Raw genomic sequence first — 18,505 nt, 5'->3', positions numbered from 1 at the left:
GTGCCATTGCACTCCAGCCTGGGTAACAAGAGCGAAACTCCGTCTCAAAAAAAAAAAAAAAGGCAAGGAAGGCTTTCTTCAAGGCTACTGTAATGGGGAGAGAAGTTGAACTCAACTCAAGATAGAACAGAAACAAGAGGAGATGTGTAGCCAACAGGCAGGTGAGGAGGTGAAATGGAAAGTCACCAAGAAGAACGCGGTTACTATATCAAGGGTGGAATTTTGGATAAACTGCCTTAGCAAGATTTCTATTTTTTAAACTGGGCTCAGCAGGCCAAGACCTAAGGATGAGGCCTAGCTGAAAAGTGGGCTCAGAGGAGCCTGACTGAAGTTCATCCAAGATGGGAGTCCTTGCCAGGAGGAGAAGAGACTCCCAGGTCTGGAGGATCAGAGGAAAGGAGGATGGGTGGAAGGTCAAAGTCAGAGAGGGCAACTGGCCACAAGGGAGTGACCACACGGGCACTCAGAGAGTCAGTTACCAGGCCTGCCCCCGGGAAACTGGGAAAGGCACCTGGAATACAATGGGACAGTACCTGGAGTGGGACCCATAATACAATGCACGGCTCAAATTCAAAATAAAGATCTGCTGTACATATTTTGCCTATACTCTGTGTATGACTAGCGGGCTAACAGTAGGCCCTGTAGGGGATATTGACTGCCCCCTCTTTTCCACACTCCAGATGTAGTGCTAGGGTAGCATTCTCAAAGGTTATCTTATTTTTAACATTAATTGCACTTACTGACTTCTCTCCAGAAAACTCTCCTTAAAGGTGAGTCAGCTGTTTAGAATTATATCTAGACAGTTGCAAACAGCATTCTCAAGTCAGAGGAGAGAGCTACACGCAAAGCGAGGAACTGCAGTTTCCAATCCTCACTGTCATTGGCCATTGGTCCCGGGAGTCTCCAGTCCACAGCAGCTGCTGACCAATATCTAAAGATGAATGAGCACAGATTGGTAGGTTGTGCCTATGTTGATTCTTCTCTTGCTCTCTGTTACTTTAAGTTGTTTAATAGTGGGCAACATTCTCCTGGGAAACTGCTGATGGATTAAAGCATGATGCTTTGTTGAGTGCTGTTGTCCTCATAGGATAAGCCATGGTAAAGCCTGGGAAGTCCCCCTTCTTACCTACTAACAAAAGAAACATGCCACTGAACATCAAACAAGCAGCTCGAGACCTTCATTTTCTTCCGTCAAATCATTTAGAGTTTGTCAGTGAAGCAGATTACAGGGTTAAATCAGAAATCCCACAGGTTCTGAATTCACTGAAATGGATTTCTATTTATTAGCAATGCCTAACTTCAGGGAGTTAATTATGCATTTTTTTTTGATTAGAAACAAATCAGACCAAATGAATGTGGCATTTGAATTAAGTGGAGAGTTTTTTTGTTGTTGTTGATGTTTTGTTTTTTATAGAATCTTATTCCAAGTAGTGCAGATAAGGACCTTTTTCAAATGATTTCTCCCAAAATGCACTTGGTTACTATTGTTTCCAGAGCTAAGCAGAGAAGCTCCAGGGGAATGAAATCTCCCTCCTTCCCACTGTTCTGTTGTCTTTGAAAACAGCAGAACTGCCAAGATCAGCAGTTTGAAAGCTTCCTTTGAAGTGTTCCTCATGCCTTTTTCACTGGCTTGAGCAAAACAAGCACCTAGACTGTGTGCCCAGTCCCCGGGGGGTCAGGCAACCAGGGCAGCTTAATGAGCAATGACACAGTGGAGACAGGGAGCTGCGGGAGTTGGGTCGGATCTGGAGACTCAGGAACACCGGGAAGTCACTATCTATACTTGTCAAAAAATAATGTGGGTCTGGGGTAGAACAGGGATGGGTGGTCAGGGGTGCTGTATCCACATCACTGGCCTGGAACTGTCACTCTGGGACCCAGAACCTTTGTGCTCTCCTTAAAGTACACATTTGATGGGTTGATAGGTGCAGCAAACCACCATGGCACACGTATACCTATGCAACAAATTTACACGTTCTGCACTTCTATCGTGGAACTTAAAAAAAAATTTTTTTTTAAGTTCACATTTGTCAAAAGAATAAGATATGCCCCTTAACTTATAACTGTGGAAAAGAGCAATATCTTCCTCATAAATATGAGAAAATGTTTCAAGATGCAATTAGGGGAAAAAATATTTTCAATCTTCTAGGGAATACATGAAAAGACACTGTGGAGATGAACAAAAACCAACTAAATGAGAAATGCAGAGGCTATTTATTCAGAGATTGCAATTGCAAAGGAGTCGGGCCGTGTCACTGTGATTGGCAGAGAATCAAAGGCAGGCAGAGGACTGGGAAGGCTTTTAGTGGGAAACAGAGAAGCTTCTGGTATACCCAAGCTGGAGGCTGTTGGCAGGCGTAGCTGCAGATGGGCTATCTAGGAGTGGGGCACTCACGTGATTGGTCAGGGCATTCTCTGGTTGGTCCTAAATTGGAAGTGGGAACAAAAATTAGGGAAGTTGTCTGTTATTAACCAAGTCCTGGGCACTTGGGGCAGATTGTTCCAGAAGTTATTGTTTACCTTTCTGGATTGTCTGTAGAGATAACAATCTGGTTTCCTGCAAGTCGGACTTAATAGCAGGCTGGCTTCCTGGGTTGTTTGTTGGAGATGAGGGGTTTGATTTCCTGAGCACGTTGTGGATTAGAGCCCTGTTTTTATGTATGGTCTGGCTATTGGCTGATAAGTCATTCAGTCTCTCAACAGTAAGTAACCCCAAACGAGGAGACCAGCAGGTGGGAAGAGGAGCTTATGAGTTAACCCATGTCATTTCTCTAGAAAGAAACTGTAACTGGGATTTCATGAATACAGATTGAAACTGAAATCTATATTTCTTTGTGCTTTATAACTCTCATGGGTATTTGGTTTACTTGGCTATGTGGCTTCTAGATCCACATTCTCCCATGCTTCATGCAGGAGAGACCCGGCACCCTGCTGAATGGGAAGAAAGGGTGCTCCTCTACCCTTCCTCAGCTTGTGGGCTCCAGAGAGCCTTTCCTTTGAGACAAGGGCAACCTTGGTTTGGAAAGAATGGAGAAACATAAATCTTGTCTTTTAAAATAACTTTAATTAGGATTAAAATACCCTAGTGTCTAATGTAGAATGACAGTTTAGCTCTGGATGTCAGTATTTGATCAGATATTGTCTCAGTCTGCTGAGGCTACCTGCACAAAATACCACAGGCTGGGCGCCTGAAACAGCAGACATTTATTTTCTCACGGTTCTGGAGACTGGAAGAACATGATTGAGGTGCTGGCAAATTTGGTTTCATTCTGAGGCCTCCTTTTTTGGCTTGCAGGTGGCCACCACATAGCTGTGTGACATGGCGTTTCCTCCATGCATGCCCCGAGAGAGAGAAAGGGAAAAAGAGAGAGAGAAAGCTGTGTGGTGTCTCTTTATAAGGACACTAATCCTATTGAATCAGGGCCCCACCGTATAACCTCATTTAAGCTTAAATATATTTTTAAATGCTCGATTTCCAAATACAGTCACACTGGGAGTTAGGGCTTCAACAAATGAATTTTGAGGGGACACAATATTCAGTTCATAAAAGATGTGGACTGAATGTGGCAGACACATTCGGCTGGAAGGTGACGTCCTTTCGGCCTGTAGGTGTGTGGTGAATGCTAATGAGATGACCCCTAAGTTGTTCTTAGCTGACTAATAATTCCTACTGCCCTACAAATAAGAACATAGAAAAATCAAGTTATAGAGTTTTAAGATTTAATGTGTTTTTGATTATGAGACAAGAATCTTCACCTAAGATGTAGATTGATGAAATAATCATAATATGACCAAATCACGAGAAGTTGTAAAATGTAATGGTACTTAAGAGGGTGCTACCTTTTTTTCCAAGATAGTATTTTGAAATAAAAAGATACACAAGTCAATATAAATACGGGCTTTTAAGGATACCATAGGTCCTTAAAGAGAGATGAATTTTTATTAAATACCACCTATCCCATTTAAACTGTCCTGCTGCTTCCATTGGCTACCAAACATTCTTCCTTGGCTACCAAACCTTCCATCATTTTTCATCTTTGACACGCAAAGTCCAAATTCTCTAACCCCAGTCTATCTTTCTAAAATTCTCTCCTAGTTTTTCTTTTCTTTGAGATGGAGTTTTGCTCTTGTTGCTCCAGCTGGAGTGCAATGGCACCATCTTGACTTACTGCAACCTCTGCCTCCTGTGTGTTCAAGGGATTCTAGTGCCTCAGCCTCCCTAGTAGCTGGGATTACAGGCAAGCACCACCATGCCTGACTGATATTTTGTATTTTTAGTGGAGATGGGGTTTCAGCATGTTGGCCAGGCTGGTCTCAAACTCCTGACCTCAGGTATCTGCCCACCTGGGCTTTCCAAAGTGCTGGGATTACAGGTGTGAGCCATGGTGCCCAACCTCTCCTAGTATTTTTATGCTAGTAACAGTAGTAATAAATGTCATTACTTACTGAACACTCACTGTATACTAAGAATTATGGTAAATGCTTTACATGCATTGTTGTTAGTTATAATAAGCATATAAAGTAAATACCAATATTTCCCTTTGATAGAGGAGGTTAAGTAACTTGCCTAAAGGCCCCAGAGTTATTCACCCAGGACTGTCACTCAGGAAGTAGAACTCCTATCCAGGACCATCTGGCTCTAGAGCTCCTAAACACTATATACCTAAACTGTTCCCCACCTGCAGGCATGGTTTTCTGAAAATCTTCCTTTCCTGCTCTTGCTCTCTTTAAGGGTTGTTATGTCGAGTGCTATAGGCCCCCCAAAAGAATATACCCTTAAAATGTTGAGCCAAGTTTATAAAATAAAATGTCTTGAAATGAAGTAGACTTTCCTAAGCAAGACAGTAAACCTAGAGGTCATAAAGGAAAGAAGATAGATTTGATCATATACATTGTTTAAAAATTGTTTGTCTTTTGTCATTTAAAAGACAAATAGTAGACTAAAAAAATTTTGGTATATATACTCAGAAGAGGCAATCTGAGAGTTTTGGAGTTTTCTTTCTGTGCAGCTTTCTCCTCTCTAGTATTCTGCCCTTGAACTCTACCTGCCTTGATCTCCCCAGAATATCAACTTCATCTCTTTAATTTAAGAAATCTGCTGGGCTCTACCTAGATTACCCCTCCCTCTGTCATGGCCTGGAAACACAAGGTTACATGCTGGAGCAATTGTAGGACTCAGTTTACTCACTTAATTTTTTCCTTTTTTCTTAGGAATTCTTCTTCTTCATTACCTGATATCCATTGTCTTGAAAACTGTTGTTTTATATATTTTGTCTAATTTTATAGTTGTTTCGGGGGTAAGGAAAATTATATTTCTCTATTTTGACCAAAAGAGAGAGACTCTAAATGGATCTCTTAACTATATTTAGTCTACCAATCCATGAACATGGTATAAGTCTTCATTTATGTACAGCTTGTTTAATTTTTCTTTGCAAATATTCTTTTAGTTTTCAGTGTAGAGGACTTCTGGCTATTGTTTTAGATTTATTCCTAGGTATTTGATTTTTCAAAATGTTTTTCTGTTGCCCTTTATTGTTTCTAGCAGATCTATGCTTCTATCTGGTAGCAATTCCATTGGACATGAAAAACTTCTTTTTAACATTTCTTGTGCTGGCTTGCTGGCCATGAATTATTTCAACTTTTATTTGTCTACAAATGTTTGGCTTTTAAAAAACTATGATTTTGTAGCTTTTCACACTTGTTCTCCTTGTCAGGGTCTCTATAACATTTAAAAATACTTTAAAGCAACTTATTCTAAAACAAAATCTCACATGGAACCTGAATACATAAAACAGACCAAACCTGAATATCTTGGCTAAAACATATTTGATAGGGGCTGCCAGAGGGGGAGGACGATGTTCTACAGATGTTCTCATTACTCTTTGCAATGTCTACTTGGAGAAATTTTTGAGTTGTTTGAAAATTTTTGGTCTGATTATTAAGTGTAAATCTCTTGTTTGGGGGCCCTGGTCTTTACTGTATGGTTTGGCTTTCTCTTTTTTCGATGTCTAATAGTCTCTTTTCTTCTTACATGCCTCAGCTTATGTTGTTCCCTCTACATAGGATGCTTGCCTGTATCCCAATTTAAATCGCTTACCCTGGAGGATCCAGCTCACCCTTAAGAATTTCTGCATCCTCAGAACTTTTATGGCCATTACTATTTGGGTCGTACAAGTTAGACATAATCTGCTGTGGTACATCTTCTCCTTGTTTGGTTAGGGTTACTTTTGCTTTGCTAGCTGAACATCCTTCCTTCCAGATAGGGACTATGTTGGAACTTTTCCTATGTCTTATTTGGGGCTGGGAAGGATAGGTGAGCTATGAATATTTGCTGTTATCACCACTCTGGAAGCATAAAAACCGTCTTTTGATTGAGGATTCTATGTGAACCAAGATTGTCCTGTGTTCATGGATTAACATCTTTGTCTTGAAGCCCACATGACTTATACTTAAAATGAGTCAATTTCAGATCCCTGTCAGCTCTTCTGAGCCAGGTGTCTGTCTTTGTTTCCACAGCTATGCCATGGGATATTGGCTCCAGGTGTCCTTTTAGTTAATAGTGATGCCTGAATACTCACCATACAGACATTTAAACTGTCCTGCTTCTTCCACCCTTTATCCCCTGAGCTGGTCAGGTGCCGCCATGCTAGCCTGTGCTCCATCAAGCCTTGCCTCAGTGGGGTAGACTGGCTGTGTTCCAGAGCCACACTTCACTAGGATTAATGTGACTGTAAGAGGCGCCAACCGAGAGTGTGTCTTTTCCCTGATATGCACCGAGCTGTCAGCAACACAACTGGCCAATTGCAAGGTGGCACCCATAATATCTAGGCAGGCTCTCAACATGTAATTGTGAGGATTTGGAATTAGTATGTTACTCTTGATTCAGCTTGATTGCTTTTCCCAGAAACAGCTATTTCCAGGCAGACCAGACCCAAAGAGATTTCTGGGAGATGTTTTGTCTTCAGCCCCAAGGAAATTGTAGTAGTTTTACCTTTCCCTTTTTTGAGGTAACTCAGCCAGCCCTTTTCCTCAAATATTTTCTTTTTGAATCTTGGGGGTTGTTATGGTGATAACAATACCTACCTTACAGCATTGTTATGTACTAGCTTCTTTAAATTCTATGGACATTCTTCAATATGCATGTTTTTCGAGGCCTTTTCTGCACATTATGCATCTTCTTTGTGCATGTTTTATGAATTTTCTTCAAGCCCTTTCATAAGGTAACTTGAGGCCAAAGCAATAAAGAAAACACATAAACACCAACAAGGTTGTTTTCTTTAAAAGGCCCAGACTTTAGAGAGGCCAGCTCCAAGTTCTGAGATCACAGAGTGAATTTTCATTGCAGCATTCTGATTAAATTAATGACACATCTAGAGTAGGGGTACATGGGCCCTGAGGTTGCAAGCATTTGAAAGCTACATATTAAGAGACCCAAATATAATTTCATTGTATTTCCAGGGGTGCACTCAACTACAATTTTCATTCATCAGATTTACATATCTTCCTCAAAAAAACCAAACTTCCACTGTGTCTTTTGTAGTGTTAAGCCTGTGCCTTCATTCTGATTTCATTAAATAATTTGCCCAGTTGGCGTTCTGTAGCTCTGAGCTTTACACTGATAACAGCTAAAACTGAAAACCTACTCAGTAATCAGGTGGTAGACTGGGACTGTATTAACAACTCAAAATGAATGTGTTTGGGAGTTTGTGTAGCTTTAAATCCAGCTTTAAATTTTCATGAATTAGGTGAATCCTGCCCTCTGGTAATGAGTGTGGGCACAGGTGGTCAAACGACTGAGGAGCACCAGGAAGTTTACAGTAAGAGACAGTGTATTCTCTCCCGTGCTTTGCAAAGGGAGTTACCGTTGTTAAAATTCCTTGGGACTTGGATTGCACCATTTGAGTACTTTATCATCTCAGTTCTGAAGTGAAATCTCTTGGGGAGTGGAAGGACTGAAACCCTGGCTGGCAGCAGTGATGGAGGAAACGGGCCCTCTTACTAGCTCAATGGGTGAGGGGATTTACTGCTGGTGTAGATAAGATTCAGTGTAGTTAGACATTGTCAGCACATCCTGGTGTAAATGCAGTGCCCTTCCTTGACTTTCCCAAGGGAAAAACAGAGCTCATGACACTTTTATTTCTCAACAACAACATTGAAAACATCTTCTTATAAAGGCAGCTGAGACACTGGTCTTTACAGGTCTTTGTTGCTGGGCAGACTCAAGAATGTAATCTGATGTGCAGTGTTATCATTTATATGTGGACATGTTTACAAGTGCATGTACTATTTTACTTAATTTTTATTATTATTTTTGAGATGGAGTTTCACTTTTATTGCCCAGGGTGGAGTGTAGTGATGCGATCTCGGTTTGCTGCAGCTGCTGCCTCCTGCCTGCTGGGCAGGAAGGAATGAACTAAGCTCCACTGTAGCCATTTTTGTGCTTGGCTTTGAGTTGGTTATTTATTCACTCCATGATTCATTCTTTCATTCAACGCTTTGCGTATGCACTGTTTGCTCAGGCTGGGTACTGAAGACATGCCTTAAAAAGCATAGATTGTCCCATTAGGAGATTATAGCAGAATGAGAGAGACAAAATGAACAGGTAATTGCTACACGGCAGGAAAGTGGGGTGGTGGGGGGTGGTGGAGAACACATTGGAGGGTCTCAGTCTCAGGGCAGGGGACCTAGGAAGAAGAAAGAGTCCTGCAAGAAGTGACCACAGCTTTATATTAAACATTTGATGGCCCAGGCTCACTCACTCTCCATCTTGCATTCTGTTTTTTTAAATTTCCCTGGTTTTCATGTTCATTCTTCTGCATGAGTTTTGTATTATTTTTTATCAAATTTCAAATTTAGATTATAACAAACTTATAGACTAATTTGGGGGGAAATCACTATCTTTATCAGGATTGAATTTTCTTATATCAGAAGAAAATGTACTTTTCTCATTTTTTTGTATCTTTAAAGATGATGTTTAGTAGAGTTTTATCAATATATGTTGCACACTTGTCTTTTGTTAAGGTTATTCTTAGGTATGTTCCATATATATATGTATAATACATTTTTTTTTGTGATTAGATTTTTTTTTTTTTGAGATGGAGTTTTGCTCTTGTTACCCAGGCTGGAGTGCAATGGCATGATCTTGGCTCACCGCAACCTCCACCTCCTGGGTTCAGGCAATTCTCCTGCCTCAGCCTCCTGAGCAGCTGGGATTACAGGCATGTGCCACTATGCCCAGCTAATTTATTGTATCTTTAGTAGAGACAGGGTTTCACCATGTTGACCAGGATGGTCTCGATCTCTTGACCTCGTGATCCACCTGCCTCGGCCTCCCAAAATGCTGGGATTACAGGCTTCAGCCATCGCGCCCGGCTGTCTGTTTCATTCTTACCGTAGTTAAACCTGAGCCCTGGCATTGGAATCAGCATCTTCAGCCACGGCTTTTTTCCCATTGCATTTTTCAGCTGATCAATTGGAAATAAAAGAGCTAGTGACATTGCAATTTATTTTTTGCCTGGGGGTAGAACGATCCCACCAGACATGGGTGATTCCCCTCTTATTTACTCATTGCCTTAGGTCAAGCTCCCTGGGAAACAGATTTGAAGTTGGAGGTCTGTGTGCAGAAATTTTGTGGAACTGTTCCCTCAAGAAAACATCCATGAGTGGCTGGGCACTGTGCTGATGCCTGTAATCCTAGCACTTTGGGAGGCCAAGATGGGCAGATCACCTGAGCTTAGGAGTGCAATACTAGCCTGTTCAACATGGGGAAACCCTGTCTCTTCAAAGAAACATAAAATTAGCCAGGCATGGTGGCATGTGCCTGCAGTCTCAGCTACTCAGAAGGCTGAGGGAGGAGGATGGCTTGCCCTAGGAGGTGGAGGATGCAGTAAGCTGAGATTGTGCCACTTCAGTCCATCCTGGGAGAAGACAGACCTTGTCTCAAAATAAATAAATAAATGAAAGAAGAAAAAAGAAAAGATTCATGAGGGGTGAGGGAGGGAAACAGGATTGGGAGAGGGAAAAATGAACCACAGCAAGGTTGCAACAGGGACCTCAGCTGCTCCCACAGGGAGCTCCAGAGCTGGGATGGTTCTTCTGAGCTGTCCTGAATTGGGGTAAGGAGGCCAGGCATTTGTACTCCCACATTAACCCCTCACTGGATGTGGGCTACCCTGGAGAAGGAGATGTAAACTTGGGCCAGGCAGTTCCCTTTAGCAGAGAGCAAATTCAGCAGCCTTTAGAAGTCAACATTCTGGGTTGATGGGAAACTGAGTGACTTGGTCTTGAAGGAAAGAGCTAGGCCAGGCACAGCAGCATCTACCACACTGATACTGGTTTTCTTAGATGCCGAAATGACTACCAGCAACGACACTAACAACACTGAGAAGCCCAACAGGTCAAAAAATACCTGGTAGCTGCTCCTTCCTTTACTTCTAAAAGTCTTGCTATTTAAATTTACCTTTTAGAGGCTTGTAAAAGTGTTTCACTATTGTTTTTAATGAAGTTTTTTGAACACCTGTGACCCTCATTTTGAACTCACATTGATATTCCTTAGAGTATTAAATAATTATTCTCAGCATAAGGTAAATTTCCAAGAATAGAACAGTGGGTCTTTAGTCCAAATACTATAGGGTGAAATTTTAAAATGCTTTGACCAGTCCAGACTCATTGGGAAAATGCCAACTCCCCCCAACACACACATATGGGAAGACTTACCTGTAACCATTTATTTGATTTTTCTCTCAACTTTATTAGGGTGTAATTATGTAACATAAAACACATCTATTTTAAGTGTAGAGTTGGATGAGGTTGACAAATGTATACACTTATGTAATCACCATGTCAGTGAATGTACAGAACATTCATTCCCTTTGCAGTTCATCCTCCTACTGTTTTCCACTCTGCAGCCAGACAACCACTGCCTAATTTATAGTGTTTTCTGTCACTATAAATTAGGTGAAGAGATTTCATATATTTGGATCCATAGAATATATATTCTTTTGTGTCTGATATCTTTCATTTGCTGTAATATTTAAAAAATAGTTTTATTGAGGTATACTTTGTACCCGTATAATTCATTTATTTTAAGTGAACAGTCTGATGACCTGATTAATGTATACAATTGTGTAATCACTGCCACAATCAAGATAAGACATAGAACATTTCCACGGCCCTCCAAAAGGCTCTCAATCACCCTTTGCAGCCAATCCCTTGTCTGTAAGGTCTAATCTGCTGTTACTCTTATCATTTATATTTGTTATATCAGATTTTTTTTTTAACTTCTACAAGTTCCATTTGGATCTTTTTCATATCTCCCATTTCTTTTATCATTATCTTTATGTTTTCTTTTATATCTTTGAACATGTTGATAAGATTTTAAAATCTTAATTTTTAAATTTTAACTCTTATAAGGTCCTTCTCTACCAAGTCTGTTATTTCTGGCCTTTCTGAGTCTGTAACTGGTTGATTCTTCTCCTGGTTACAGGTAATCTTTTCTTGTTTCTTTACATGCTTTGTGATTTTTGATTGGATCTTGGGCATTGTCAATTTTATGTTTTTGAATCCTCATTTTACTGTATTTCTTTAATGAATATAGACTTCCCCCCCCCCCGTTTAGCAGTTAGATTACTTGGGATTAATTTTTTCTTTTTAAGATTTTCTTTTAAGCTTGTTACAGTAGGCCCACTACATCCTTTACTTAGGGCTAATTTATGTCCTCTACTCTGGCATCATTATTCTTGACAATACATTGTTATTGTTTTTGCTTTGAAGACTTAAAAATTTTTTTTATAAAGAATATATTTTCTTAAATATTAAAACTGAGGAAAAATGATCTTTTGAAAAAATTATTATCTCACTGGCTGCCTGGATATAAACTTGGAGCTGTTGGGGGAGCACAGTGGGATTGAGACTGGCCTTTTTGGCTGCATGGGAGCTGGTGAGGCCTGTCACTGCCAGCTTTCCACTACTTCCCTGGCAACTTGCATGATGCAGCAGAGGCAGTCATAATCCCCCTGGGGACATAACTCTGTCAGCTGCAGAAACACACCCTCATCCCCATAGTAGCCACAGCAAGTCTTGCCCAAGGAGAGTCTGAGCTCAGACATGCCTAACACTGCCCCCAGCTGATGATTTTTCTCTACCTTCTCTGGTAGTCAAAAACAAAAGACATAATCTCTCCAAAGCTCTATGGGCTTACCCATCACCTGGCCAACCACGTGATATAAGCTAGGGCAAGCTTGTATCCTCTCTGTACTACTACAGCTGATACTACTCTCTTGAAAATACCACCTCCTGGCTGGAGGTCAATCAACACAAACCATTGCAGCAACTCATAAAAGAACAATCTTGCTCCAAGAAAGGAAAAAACAACAGCTAACTCCACTGCCTGTAACATCCTTGATAATCAGAGGTCCTGAGTCTGTCTACATGACAATTTTACTGCCAGGGCAACCAACATTAGAGAAAACCAGCACACTAAACAAAACTACAAACCAAGGTCCAACACAGAGTCCACCTCAGTCCTCTGCTACCTCCACTGGAGCAGGTGTTGGTATCCAGGGCTGAAAGACCTGAAGATGGATCATATTACAGGACTCTTAGGAGACACTCCTCAGAACCAGCCCAGAGCCTGGTAGCTCCACTGGGTAGCTAGACCCAGAAGGGAAATTAATCACTGCAGTCTACCTCTTAGGAGTCCCCATCCCTAGGGGAAGGGGAGAGTGCCACACCGGTGGGGCAGAAGAATCTGAACAGCAGCCCTTGAGCCCCCAGATCTTTTCTCTGACATAGTCTACCCACATGAGAAGGAACCAGGAGAACAATTCTGGTAATATGACAAAACAAGGTTCTTTTATACCCCCAAGAGATCACACCAGCTCACCAACATGATTCCAAACCAAGAAGAAATCTCTGAATTGCCAGCAAAATAATCCAGAAGGTCAGTTATTAAGCTACTCAAGGAGGAACCAGAGAAAGGTGAATACCAACTTAAAGAAATTTAAAAAATGTTACAGGATATGGATGGAAAAATCTCCAGAAAAGTAGACAGCATAAATAAAAAGTAACCACAACTTCTGGAAATGGAGGACACTCTTAGAGAAATGCAAAATACACTGAAAAGCCTCAACAATAAAATTGAATAAATAGAAGAAAGAACTTCAGAGCTTGAAGACAAGGCTTTCAAATTAACCCAGTCTGATAAAGACAAAGACAAAAACAAAACGAAACAAAACAAAACAAAAAACAAAAAAACCAGAATCAAAATAATGAACAAAGCCTCCAAGAAGTTTGAGATTCTGTTCAATGACCAAATGTAAGAATAATTGATGTTCCTAAGGAAGAAGATCAGTCTAAAAGTTTGGAAAACGTATTTGAGGAAATAATAGAGGAAAACTTCCCTGGTCTTGCTAGAGATTCAGACATCCAAATACAAGAAGCTAAAAGAACACTTGGGAAATTCATGACAAAAAGATCTTTGCCTAGGCATGTAGTCATCAGGTTACCTAAAGTCAACAAGAAGGAAAGAATCTTAAGAGCTATGAGGCAAAAGTATCAGGTAACCTATAAAGATAAAGGTTTATCAGATTAACAACAGTTTCTCAGCAGAGACTCTATAACCTAGATGGGATAGGGGTCTTATCTTTAGCCTGCTTAAACAAAACATTGCCAAGAATTTTGTGTCCAGTGAAACTAAGCTTCACAAACAAAGGAAAGATAGTCTATTTCAGACAAACAAATGCTTAGAGAATTTGCTACTACCAAGCCAGGACTATAAGAAATGTTAGAAGGAGTTCTAAATCTTGAAATGAAACCTTGAAATACACAAAATAGAACCTTCTTAGAGCACAAATCTCACAGGACCTATAAAACAATAACAATGAAGAAAAAACCCCACAAGTATTCAGGCAACAACTAGCATGATGAATAGAATAGTATCTCACATCTCAATACTAATGCTGAATATAAATGGCATAAATGCTCCACTTAGAAGATACAGAATGGCAGAATGGATTAGAATTCACCAACCAAGTATCTGCTGCCTTCAAGAGACTTGTCTAACATAAGGACTTACATAAACTTAATGTAAAGAGGTAGAGAAAGATATTTCATAGATATGGACACCAAAAGCAAGCAGGAGTAGCTATTCCTGTATCAGACAAAACAGATACCAAAGCAACAACAGTTAAAAAAGACAAAGAGGGACATTATATTACTATCTGAAATATACATGCAGCTAATGCTGGACCTCCCAGATTTATAGAACAATAACTACTAGACCTAAGAAACGAAATAGGTGGCAACACAATAAGGGTAGGGGACTCCAGTGCTCCACTGACAGTACTAGACAGGCCATCAAGACAAAAAGTCAACAAAGAAACAATGGTTTTAAACTATACCCTAGAACAAATTGACTTAATAGATATTTACAGAACATTCTACCCAACAACTGCAGAATGTACATTCTATTGATCAGCAAATGGTACATTCTCCAAAATAGAACATATAATAGGCCACAAAACAAGCCTCAATAAATTTAAGAAAATTGAAATTGTATCAAGTGCTCTCTCAGACCACAGTGGAATAAAATTGAAAATCAACTCAGAAAGGAATCCTCAAAACCAGGCAAATACAAGGAAATTAAATAACCTGCTCCTGAATGATTGTAGGGTCAATAGTGAAATAAAAATGGAAATTAAAAAATTATTTGAACAGGATGGCAATAATGACACAACCTATCAAAACCTCTGGGATATGTAAAAGTGGTGCCAAGAGGACAGTTCATAGCATTAGATGCCTACATCAAAAGAGTCTAAGGCTGGGTGTGGCTCAAGCCTGTAATCCCAGCACTTTGGGAGGCCGAGGCGGGTGGATCATGAGGTCAAGAGATTGAAACCATCCTGGTCAACATGGTGAAACCCTGTCTCTACTAAAAATACAAAAAAATTAGCTGGGCATGGTAGCGCGTGCCTGTAATCTCAGCTACTCAGGAGGCTGAGGCAGGAGAATTGCCTGAACCCAGGAGGCAGAGGTTACGGTGAGCCGAGATCACGCCATTGCACTCCAGCCTGGGTAACGAGCGAAACTCTGTCTCAAAAAAAAAAAAAGAGTCTAAAAGAGCACAAGTAGACAATCTGAGGTCACATCTCACGGAAGTGGAGAAGCAAGAACAATCCAAACCCAAACCCACGAGAAGAAAAAAAAAAAAACTAAGATGAGAGCATAACCAAATGAAATTGAAACAAAAAAATTACAAAAGACAAATGAAACAAAAATTTGGTTCTTTGAAAAGCTAAATAAAATTGATAGACCATTAGTGAGACTAAGAAAAGAAGAGAGATCTAAGTAAGCTCAATTAGAAATGAAACAGAAAATATTACAACAATTCACAGAAATACAAAAGATTATTCAAGGCTACTATGAACACCTTACATACACAAACTAGAAAACCTAGAGGAGATGGATAAATTTCAGGAAATATACCACCCTCCTAGATTAAACCAGGAAGAAATAGAAACTCTGAACAGACCAATAACAAGCAACAGGACTGACATGGTAATAAAATAATTGGCAACAACAAAAAAAGTCCAGGACCAGAGGGATTCACAGCTAAATTCTGTCAGTCATTCAAAGAAGAATTGGTACCAACTCTATTGACACTATTCCAAAAGATAGATAAAGAGGATCCTCCCTAAATCATTCTATGAAACCAGTACCAATCTAATACCGAACCCAGGAAAGGACATGACAAAAGAAAGAAAGAAAGAAAGAAAGAAAGAAAGAAAGAAAGAAAGAAAGAAAGAAAGAAAGAAAGAAAGAAGGAAAGAAAGAGAGAGAGAGAAAGAAAGAAAGAGAGAAAGAAAGAAAGAGAGAAAGAGAGAAAGAGAGAAAGAGAGAAAGAGAGAAAGAGAGAAAGAAAGAAAGAAAAGAAAGAAAAGAAAGAAAGAAAAGGAAACTACAGACCAATATCCCTGATTAATACAGATGCATAAATCCCTAACAAAATACTAGTTAACTGAATTCAACAGTGTATCAAAAAGATAATGTACCATAATCAAGTGGGGGTTTCATACCAGGGATGCAGGAGTGGTTTAACATACACAGGTCAATAAATGTGATACATCCCAGAAACAGAATTAAAAACAAAAATCACATGATCATCTCAATATTGGCAGAAAAAGCATTTGGCAAAATTCAGCATCTCTTTATTAAAACTCTCAGCAAAATTGTCATAGAAAGGATATACCTTAAGGTAATATAAGCCATCTATGTCAAACCCACAGTGAACATCGTACCGAATGGGGAAAAGTTGAAAGCATTCCCCTTGAGAACTAGAACAAAACAAGGATGCCTACTTTTACTACTTCTATTCAACATAGTACTGGAAGTCCCAGCCAGAACAATTAGACAAGGGAAAGAAATAAAGGGCATCCAAATTAGTAAAGAGGAAATCAAACTGTCACTGTTCACCAAGGATATGGTCATATACCTAGAAAACCCTGAAGCCTTATCCAAAAATCTCCTAGAACTGACACATGAATTTAGTAAAGTTTTACGATACAAAATCAACGCACACAAATCAGTGGCACTGCTATACACCAACAGCGGCCAAGCTGAGAATCAAATACAGAACTCAACCTCTTTTACAATAGCTGTAAAATAAAATAATATAAAATACTTAGAAATATACCTAACCAAGGAGGTGAAAGACCTCTACAAGGAAAACTACAAAACACTGCTGAAAGAAATCACAGATGACACAAACAAAGGGAAACACATCCTTTGTGCTCATGGATGAGTAGAATTAATATTGTGAAAATGATCATACTGCCCAAAGCAATCTACAAAATTAATGCAGCTCCCATCAAAATACCATTATCATCCTTCATAGAATTAGAAAAAAACAATTCTAAAATTTATATAATACCAACAAAGAGCCCACACAGCCAATTCAAGATGAAGCAAAAAGAATAAATCTAGGGCCATCACATTACCTGACTTCAAACTATACTACAAGTCTATAGTCATCAAAACACCTTGGTAGTGTCATAAAAAATAGACACATAGACCAATGGAACAGAATAGAGAGCCCAGAAATAAAGCCAAATACTTACAACCAACTGATCTTTGACAAAGCAAGCAAAAGCATAAAGTGGGAAAAGGGCACCTTATTCAACAAATGGTGCTGGGATAATTGAAAAATCTCATGTATGAGAATGAAACTGGATCCTCATCTCTCACCTTGTCTGAAAATCAGCTCAAGATGGATTAAAGACTTAAATCTGAGACCTGAAACCATAAAAATTATGGAAGATAACATTAGAAAAACTCTTCCAGATACTGGCTTTGGCAAAGACTTTGTGACCAAGAACCCAAAAACAAATGCAACCAAAACAAAGATAAATGCTTGGGACTTAATTAAACCAAAAAGCTTCTGCACAGCAAAATATATAATCAGAGGAGTAAACAAACAACCCACAAAATGTGAGAAAATCTTCACAAACTGTGCATCTGACAAAGGACTGCTATCCAGAATCTATAAGGAACTCAAACAAATCAGCAAGAAAAAAAAATCTCATCAAACATAAGGACATGAATAGACAGTTCTCAAAAGAAGATATACAAATGGCTGACAAACACATGAAAAATGCTCAACATCACTAATTATCAGGGAAATGCAAATAAAAACCACAACGAGATACCAACTTACTCCTGCAAGAATGGCCATGATTAAAAAATCAAAAAATAATACATGTTGGCATGGATGGGATGAAAAGGTAACACTTTATATTGCTGGTGGGAATGTAAACTAGTACAACCACTATGGAAAACAGTGTGGAGACTCCTTACAGGACTAACAGTAGATCTACTATTTGATCAAGCAATCTCACTACTGGGTATCTACCCAGAAGAAAAGAAGTCATTTTATGAAAGAGACACTTGCACACACATGTTTATAGCAGCACAATTTTCAATTGCAAAAATATGGAACTAGCCCAAATGCCTATCAATCAACCAGTGGATAAGAAAAATGTGCTCTATATATATACCATGAAAACTCAACCATATAAAGGAATGAAATAATGGCATTTGCCACAACCTGGATGGAATTAGAAACCATATGCTAAGTGAAGTAATCAAGAATGGAAAACCAAACATTGTATACTCTCATTTGTAAGTGGGAGCTAATCTATGAGAACGCCAAGGCATAAGAATGATACAATGGACTTTGGGGACTCAGGGTAAGGTTGGCTGAGGGATAAAATACTACACAATGGGTACAGTGTACCCTGCTCGGGTGATAGGTGCACTGAAGTCTCAGAAATAACCACTAAAGAACCCAAAAGCTATTGAAATAAAAAAAAAAAACAAGTGGAATAGGGGAAAAACACTGATTGGTGAATACCTCTCAGGATTTTTTTTTGTCTTAAAGAAATCCTTATTCTGTCCTCATTTGTTATTATTATTTGTATTATTTTTGAGACAGGATCTGGTTGTGTCACCC

The 18,505-nt window shown here is 39.5% G+C and overlaps 1 long non-coding RNA gene across 2 annotated transcripts in view; it reads left to right on the top strand.

The window, feature by feature from the left end:
- The first annotated feature begins 2,453 nt into the window (after positions 1-2,453).
- The window catches only part of LOC103792667 (uncharacterized), a 45,713-nt gene continuing 29,661 nt past the window's right edge, over positions 2,454-18,505 (top strand). For both annotated transcript variants that reach the window (XR_004742147.3, XR_004742145.3), the window contains exon 1: positions 2,454-2,702. This is a non-coding gene — a long non-coding RNA (uncharacterized LOC103792667). The remainder of the gene's footprint in view (positions 2,703-18,505) is intronic.

The sequence above is a fragment of the Callithrix jacchus genome, chromosome 4 (assembly GCF_049354715.1).
Source record: "Callithrix jacchus isolate 240 chromosome 4, calJac240_pri, whole genome shotgun sequence".
NCBI classification, from domain to species: domain Eukaryota; kingdom Metazoa; phylum Chordata; class Mammalia; order Primates; family Cebidae; genus Callithrix; species Callithrix jacchus.
The sequence above is the reverse complement of the archived record's forward strand: the minus strand, read 5'-3'. Positions and strand labels throughout refer to the sequence as shown.